The sequence below is a fragment of the Mustela nigripes genome, chromosome 3 (assembly GCF_022355385.1).
Source record: "Mustela nigripes isolate SB6536 chromosome 3, MUSNIG.SB6536, whole genome shotgun sequence".
NCBI classification, from domain to species: Eukaryota; Metazoa; Chordata; class Mammalia; order Carnivora; family Mustelidae; genus Mustela; species Mustela nigripes.
Window position 1 is genome coordinate 74117590 of NC_081559.1, and position 8770 is coordinate 74126359.

General features: G+C 38.0%; 1 protein-coding gene across 11 annotated transcripts in view; it reads right to left on the bottom strand.

Annotated features, from left to right (window-relative positions):
* Positions 1 to 8770, bottom strand: part of ZNF385B (zinc finger protein 385B) — a 400466-nt gene that overhangs the window by 164326 nt on the left and 227370 nt on the right. The gene's annotated exons all lie outside the window — the stretch shown is intronic.

An 8770-nucleotide genomic window follows, 5' to 3' on the forward strand; every position in this document is an offset into this window, starting at 1 on the left:
GAGTCTACTTGGGATTCTCTCTGCCCCTTCCCTCCACTCTCTCTCAAATAAATAAATAAATTGTTAAAATAAATAAATAAATGAACTAGAACTGAAAATTAAGACTCATTAGGTAGCTCTTTCTAGGGTTCCCTGAAATTTTAGCTTTAAAAACCATCCAAATTCAAGCATATATGGAGTTTTGAATGAAAGTTTTAGTGGGCAGTTGCCTGTTTTGGGGGATGGGGGTACACAGAATCTGAGCTTTATGTCTCCCTGAGGATTCGTATCTTTCTAGTTTTGGAGGGAGGATAAGTCCACTCTTCACTATAAGAGCCTGTTATGGACTGAATATTTATGAACCTCCAAAACCCTATCCTTCAAAGTGATGGTATTAACCGATAAGGCACTGAGAAGTAATTAGGATTCAATGAGTTCTTGAGAGTGGAATCCTCATGAATGGAATCAAGCCTTTTTAAGGATCACAGGAGAGCCTTGCTTCCTCTCTCTGCTCTCTACCCTGCGAAGTTACAGTGAGAAGACAGCAGTCTGCTACCCAGAAAAGGCTTTTCACCAGAACCCTACATGCTTGCAACCTTGATCTCAGACTTTCAGGCTCCACAATTGTGAGAAAGAAATTTCTGTTGTTTATAAGCCACCCAGCCTGTGGTATTTCTGTTACAGCAGCCCAGACAGACAAAGTCAGAACATATAACAGCCTCAGCCGGTCAGAAATATCTCATATTCTGTCTGCTCCTTCCACCCCCAAATCTTGAACTAGTGATGTCAGAGGACAGGAATGGGGAGAAGCCCATTTGGAGACAGTAGCACAATCTCCAGGAGCAGGCAGGACAAGTGTCCTGTCCAGTGGTGGGACGCAGCTGTGACACCCAGAGCTTATTGGCACCAGCTGCTTTGCTCTTACCACGTGATGGATTCCATGCCACGGATCTAAGCCCTGTTTCTAGCTTTTCCCAGTGTCCTAAACCTGGTTCAGCCGGCTTCTTAGTGATTCTGGGCTTCCCAGAGCCTTTTCAACAAATTTCTGCAGTAGACGGCCAGTTAGTTTTGTGACTAGCAACTATAACCCCTGATGGTTACAAAACATAGTAAGAGGGGCGCCTGGGTGGCTCAGTGGGTTAAAGCCTTTGCCTTCAGCCCGGGTCATGATCCAAGGGTCCTGGGATCGAGCCTTGTATCGGGCTCTCTGCTCAGCAGGGAGCCTGCTTCCTCTTCTCTCTCTCTGCCTGCCTCTCTGTCTACTTGTGATCTCTGTCTGTCAAATAAATAAATAAAATCTTTAAAAAAAAAACATAGTAAGAAAGTTAATTTCTCAAAAAACAGTTGTTTCTTAACCAATCCCCCCAAATTAGACAACTTCTATTTCTTTCCCATTTTTAAAAAAGATTTTATTTATTCATTTGACAGAGATCACAAGTAGGCAGAGAGGCAGGCAGAGAGAGAGGGTAAACTTTAGCTGTGATCACTACTAACAGTAATGACTAATAACTGTAGTATCGTTACTACTAACAGTAATGGTAAGCACATACTACTTTATGTGGGAGGCCCATGATGGGTAAGAAGTTAAGAAAGCATAGATATTCAGACAGAAGGTACATCTCCACAACCATGTCCCCTCCAGAGTACAATTCCCCTCTCTCTGCTGTCCACAGTGAGGCCTAAGAAAACTTAAAATCCTCTCAAAATCTAGGATGCTTCTATCTAAAACAAATGTTTCAAGGAGATTTCTTAATTTAGATATCATTTTGATATATACCACAAAAGGGAGAGTTATTTTATCTTCAGGGACTTTTTTATTGTGTATTTTTAAACACTTTAGGGACGCCTGGGTGGCTCAGTCAGTTAAGCATCTGCCTTCGACTCATGCTTCTGGGATCCTAGGGTTGAGCCCTGCATTGGACTCCCTGCTCAGTCTGGAGTTTGCTTCTCCTTCTCCCTCTGTCCCTCCTGCTACCTCCTCTCCTGCATTATCTCTCTCAAATAAATAAATAAAAATCTTTAAAAATGTTAAAAAATAAAGTACTTTAAATTTTCAATTTTTTAAACATGACTCAGATAAATTTGAAACATGACTCAGATAAATTTTTAAACATGACTCAGATAAATTTTACCTCAGAGTTGAGAATGTATGTATGTGTGTATATATATATATATACACACACAACTAAAACATAAGTTTTACAAAACACCATTGATCCTATTTGTGACGCACTATTTTTAACTTATTTTGTTCCATTTCATTTCTTAAAGTATTCTTATTATGACCCTTTGAATTAAGTTTGTAATAAATAACATTGCTTTAAGAAAATAGGAAGTTCGATTTCCAACAGGCAAATCTTTTAATTTTCTGACAGAAAACTATTCTTTTAAAGATCAAAGGAGATTGGGCCAACTTCAGATGGATGATATAGTATACTGCTTCTTATCTCATTAAGTATTTGCTCAGAAATCCAAAATATGTAGAGTTGAGTCATGCAACTCTTCCTGAGAAGAGAAAATACATCCCCAAGTTGTATTCCCGGTAAGAACATATCAACCCACACACGTAAATCAAATTTCAAATGCCTCTAGTATTAGTGTCTCCAGATTCTAAATATGGGCTTGACTTATAATTTCCATTTTCTCTAGCCTTGGTTTTAATGAACTTAAAAGTAAATTTTATGTATGCATATAATTCAGTAATTCTGAAAACTGCATCGTTACTGATTAATCAGTGATGACCTTAATCTTAGATTTCTATACAGAAAAAGTAAACTGTTCAGAAAACAAACAGAAAAAAAACCCCTTCTTTCATTAACTGATACCATAGTTAATCATTGGACTTAAAATAAAGAATTTGGAAAATACAATGCTACTATTTTTAAAAACTGCTCAAGCAATCAAAATTGTGAATGGAAGCATTTCCAATTTGCCAACATAACCCTTAGACACATTCATGCCGGAAACATCTTGGCTGAGTTTTAACATTCCCTAGGAAAATATTAAGTAAGTTATAGGTTTTCTTTCTTTCTTTCTTCCTTTCTTCTTCTTTTTTTTTTTTTCCATGTCAACTCTAAGATAACACTTAATTCTAACTGTGTATTTGCCATGCCAGATCACATTGGACAGAAACCACTACCTTTAACAGATGGTTCTATTCTAGCCACAATCATATCACATTAACTTCCCAGCCTACCTATTAATATCCAACCAAATTAGAGCTTGGTGAGCTTCTGGCAGGTTTGTGACAGCCCCTAAAACCTGCAATTTTAAGTAATTATAGAAATTCTGGGCAGGAAGCCCTCTAAAAAGATGATCAGCTTCATTCCTTTCCTTTGAAACTTTGAGACCATCCCAAAGCCAGTGTTCTTTTTTCTATTTTAACTTGGAGAGAAGAAAGGATATTAGCATGAAGGATCACTCACTGTGTGACCAGAACCAGACTAGGTTCATTACATGTATGATGTAATTTAAGCCTTATATATTCACGTAGTAGGAATTACTATCTCCATTTTACAGAGGGGTAAGTTAGCCTCAGAAAAACTAAGTAAGCTAATCAAGGATAGAGTGTCTGTTAAAATTGGGGTCTGACCAAGAATCTGCAGAAATTAACATTCCCCTGTCAGCTTTCTCAGTCTCAGGCTAGGGCTGGCCACACAGACTTGTGAGAGCTGGGGGTGCACACCTCTTCCCAACTCCACATTTGGTGAGGTCACACCAGTAGCTTGAAATCTGCCATGGTGGGAATATTTAGACCATGCCAGCTGGCAAACACTACACATCAGGGCTTTCTTCTTCAGATAGTCATTTACCAGCACACCATTACCTACAACATTCATATATATTTTTGAAGATTTATTTATTATAGAGGAGGAGAGTGTGCATGAGTAGTGGAGGGGAAGAATCCTCAAGCAAAATCCCTACTGAGCACGGAGCCCAATGTGGGGCTTGATCCCAGGACCCATGAAATCATGACCTAAGCCAAAGGCAAATGTCTGATGCTTAACTGACTGAGTGACTCAGGTACCCCTCACATTCATAGTCAATATCTTACAAATGTCATGATTGGATATTTCTATTAGTGAATTTATTTTATTTTCAAAAGCAAATAATAGTGAGGATATAGACATACTGTCTCTCAGTATATACTTCCCGCTTTTATTTTCTAAATGCTTTTTGCCTACCTGTTAAGAAAACCTTCAGTTACCTGAAAGTAGTTACAATAATATAATAAATCTCCATGTCTTCATTATCCAGACTTACTTATTACTAAAATATAGCCAACCTTATTTCATTTATACTCCCCAAACACTTTTTTCTCCCTAGCCGCATTTTCCTCCCAAGCCAGAATATTTTAAAACAAATCTCAGATATTTTATCATTTTATTTGTAAATAATCAGTTTGTATTCCTAATAGATATTAAGCTCACTTTAAAACATTACAACACCACCGTTATTACACTTTAAAATTATCAGTGATTCCTTAACATTAGTATTCAGTTTTCCTTGATTGCCTCAGAGCCTTTTACAAAGGCTGCTTTGCTCAAATCAAGAACCAAAGTCCGCATATTACGCTTGGAGAGAATGTCTCTTAAACATTAATTGATCTTAATCTGTTCATTAGCTTAATTTTTTACTGGTCTTAATATCGCCCTTCTTCCTTTTTTTTTTCTCACATCATTTATTTGTGGAAGAAATTTAGTCATCTATTTTATAGAATGTCTTAACTTTTGGATTTTGTGGCCTGGATTCCATGGTACCAGATAACATGTTCCTTTTCTTCTGTATTTCTTGAAAACTGATAGTTAAATCTAGGGGTTTGAATAAATTTATGTTCTACTATTAGCAAGTATATTTTATAGACAGAATTGTGTACCTGCTGTGTGTTGTCTTGCTCTCTTTCTTTTTTCTTTTGGAATTAATGAGTGTTGATGTTCCCACCTTAACTCATCTCTCCTAGAGATTCCTCAACAAATGGTCTGGGCAGCCATTGACCATCATTTCTTAGATTACTTCAAAAGAAGTTGCAAAAATAATGATGGCTTCGTTTTGTCAATCCTTCTGCAATTACTGGCTTGAATTTTTTTTTTTTTTTTTAACAAAGCAGACGTTTTTCTTAGCAACTCTTTGATTAACCTGAATTACAGTCAGAAAAGGGTGGAATATATCTTTTGTTACTTTCCCTTCATCAACCAATTTTTAGAATGAGTTTATGTCCTCATATCCTAGGATAAAGGAAGTTTGGGGGTTTTATTTGTGGTATTATGTACTCATAGGTTTTAACATATTTGATGTATTTCAATAAATTGCAGTTTCTTTTTATTCCTTCAAATTGGTTCCCGTGTCTTTCTGACATGACTCCAGTAGTTTTTGATAGCCTCCTTACTTCCTGGTATATTCCAAGCTCTTGTACATTTCTTGCCCCCATCTTAGAAACAGACATTTTTTTTTTCTGAGGAGCCTGATTTCTTGTGGTGGGAAATTGTTCTGTGCACTATTTAAATGGATTCTGTCTCAAGTCATGAGAGATTCTAAACCAGAACACTCTCAGCACTCACAGACTACAGATGAAGTACCAAGTCCTGCAGCCAGCATCTCAACTTCTATTTCTTCGAGCAAAAACTGCCGTCTTATTACAGGATCTGTCAGGTTAAATGTATACAATATAACCTTCACCATATCCTAACTCATTACTGATTGCCTCAAGCATATGAATGAGTGACTGTCTGTAAAACTACATACGCTTTATATATTTTGTGGGGCCTGAAATCTAAACAATTGGGAGGGGGCTCTCTTTTAGAAAATGAGTATGAAATTACAAATATAACACTAAACAAGAAAGTGGACATTTATTTAGTTGACAAAAAATACCAATGCAAATTACAAGTGTACTCTTTGGTCACGTTTTCATGTGATAATGATTTTATGATATTATTCTATGGAGGGATTGGAAAGATGATCCTGTCCTCCCTTTCGTGTGGCTGGCCAGATTTTCTTCTTATTTTTGATAGTCAGAAATGCATAAAAGCATGTAGCTTAACAGGTACTCTCTCATCTGTAGCACTACTATGCTTTGTACCTTACTCAGAAATTCTGATAAATCCTATCTTAAGCAATTCCCCTCAAAAGAGGGAAAAACGTATGACATATTTATAATCGTACACAGCAATTATGTTTTCTAGTATAGCTTCGATAAGAGAGAACTTACATTGTGACTAAGTATCAATTAGAACTCAATCATCCAGTTACAAGTTTAAATGTCTGGTGATGGAAGGAAATTTTACAGAGATTAGCTTTTGGTTCTGTACATTTCAATCATTATTTCTCCTCCACTGCCTACATACTTTCATGGCTGTCCTGCAGAACACATTAATAACCCAACATAGCTTCGGCCCCGCTGGGTGAATCAGCCAAGTATATGTGATAGGACCTAGAAGCCATTCTTTTGCGGGGATGGCAGGCAGTAACTTAATTATACACAGAAACAACTGCAGACCCTACACAGAGCCAGCTATACTCAAAGTAAATATATCTCCAACCCTTTGTCTTCCATGCATTCAGCTACTTCTAATTCCACTCAATGTGAGGAAAAGAGAGATGGAGGAGAAGTTTTAGTGGAAGGAAACAGAGGTTCTAACCAACTGTGGTTAAAATACCTAACTTAGCAGATATTACAAACCACTTGGGCACATGGTTCAGGCTCCTCTCAGGGCCTTGGGAGGGCCCATACGAGTGAGGGACCCTGAAATGTAAACTTCACAGTAATGCCCTGTCTTCAGAGAAACGTCATCTCACCACTCAGTCTTTTCTTTCCCAATGGCTAATCCAAACATGTGACTCTTTCTGTCTGCAACCTTTTCCCAGTTCCATGAACATTTATGAGACATCCTTTAACTCTTCGGTCCCATTTTCCGGGGACCCTCGTGCACACAGACAGAAGTCGGTGCTTTTCACGTTCATCACATATTCACAAACCCTCCATGTGAATGCAAACACCTCATAATTTTGCATCTTGAAAGCAGCCCCCATGTGCAATGAAGAGTAATAATGTCAGGTGTCATTTTTCTCTGATCGGAACTCTTCACTGGTAGAATCAATAGTTTATATGAACCTATAGTTTGTAAGAAGCTGTTTGTAGATTAAAAATACAGGACATCTATATAAATATATCTAGCTACTCATGGCAGTAACCCAAGAGTACTGCAAGTAAAAATCATAGCAAATGATTTCTAGCTATTATTTTGGCTCGTGCTACAGCACTCACCAGCAAGAGTAGCAACAACATACTTGCTTATAAAGTTATAGTATGCTGTGCCCGTCAAGCCTGGGAGTTGCCAGCAAGCATTTCAGGAAAATTTCCAAAGTTATTATTAGGTATAATACAGACTTTCCTACCTAGTTTTCAGTCCTGAGATCTCTGACAGATGCTTTGGTGGTTACGGCGGCTGTAATGTTTGGCATCCCAATAGACAGCCTGCCCCAGCACCAGCAGCAGCAACTGACCGGTGTTTCACAGGAGGAATTTTTATTTTTATTTTTCAGAGGCTTCAAAACAAAGACAAGGTCATTCTCAATGCCAGAACTTTTAGCTAAGCCATAACTTTGCCTTGTGTCTCAAAAGTACTGAGAGAAAGAAAAAAAAATACAACAAAACCCACCAAAAAAATCCAGCTGCCAAGAAAATAAGCCATTAAAGTTAGTGTTAGGAACTCTGGATATCTGGATTACTGTTTCAAATTTAACCTCAGCATCACTACCAGTGCCTCTAAAAATCACAGGTAATACTTTGCACTTGCTACTCATCAGGCCCTGAACTAAGTGCTTTCTACTAAACTTCACAGTAACCTCATTTCACAAATGAAGAGGACAAGACAGCAAAAGCACAATGATCTTGACCTGGTTGTAATCAGTAAGTGTGGGGTGGGGTAGGGACCAGGGTTTGCCCTCAGGCAATCCAATTCAAGAGATAATTTGTTGAGGTCTGCTCTATACCGCCAGGCAGCTCTGGTATCCTTGCAAAAACTTCTCTTGATCCTGAACTTGGAACAGTAATAAAAATGTAAATTATTAGTACAAGAAAGAAAAACATTTATGCTTTCCCTCTCTTAGTTTCTAAACAGATCTTCTATATGACGATGACTTCAGCACCAAATTTTGCATACGGTTTTTTAATGTTTAGTTTTCTTAGCATTTTAAAACAGCACTTCTTACATATTCAAAAGTAGATTAATTCAACAATACCGGAAAATAAATTCTTAAATCAATATTACAAGCCAAGTAAATGTAAACCTATATGAAGCTGTTAAGAATAAAAAGAGAACTAATTCACATATAAGCTGTTTTAAATATATTCTGACCATCTGACTATATCTAGAGAGACATATATTCTGAGGACAAAAAGAATTGTAGGAGAGGGGCACCTGGGTGGCTCAGTGGGTTAAAGCCTCTGCCTTCAGCTCAGGTCATGATCCCAGGGTCCTGGGATCGAGTCCCACATTGGGCTCTCTGCTCAGCAGGGAACCTGCTTCCTCCTCTCTCTCTGCCTGCCTTTCTGCCTGCCTGTGATCTCTGTCTGTCAAATAAATAAATAAAATTTTAAAAAAAATTGTAGGAGAAACTAATATAACATCATGTGTCCACTATATTAAAAAAAAAAAAAGAACTGTAGGAAAGGGGCACCTGGGTGGCTCAGTGGGTTAAAGCCTCTGCCTTCCGCTCAGGTCATGATCCCAGGGTCCTGGGATGGAGCCCCGCATTGGGCTCTCTGCTCAGCAGGTTCCCTGCTGAGCAG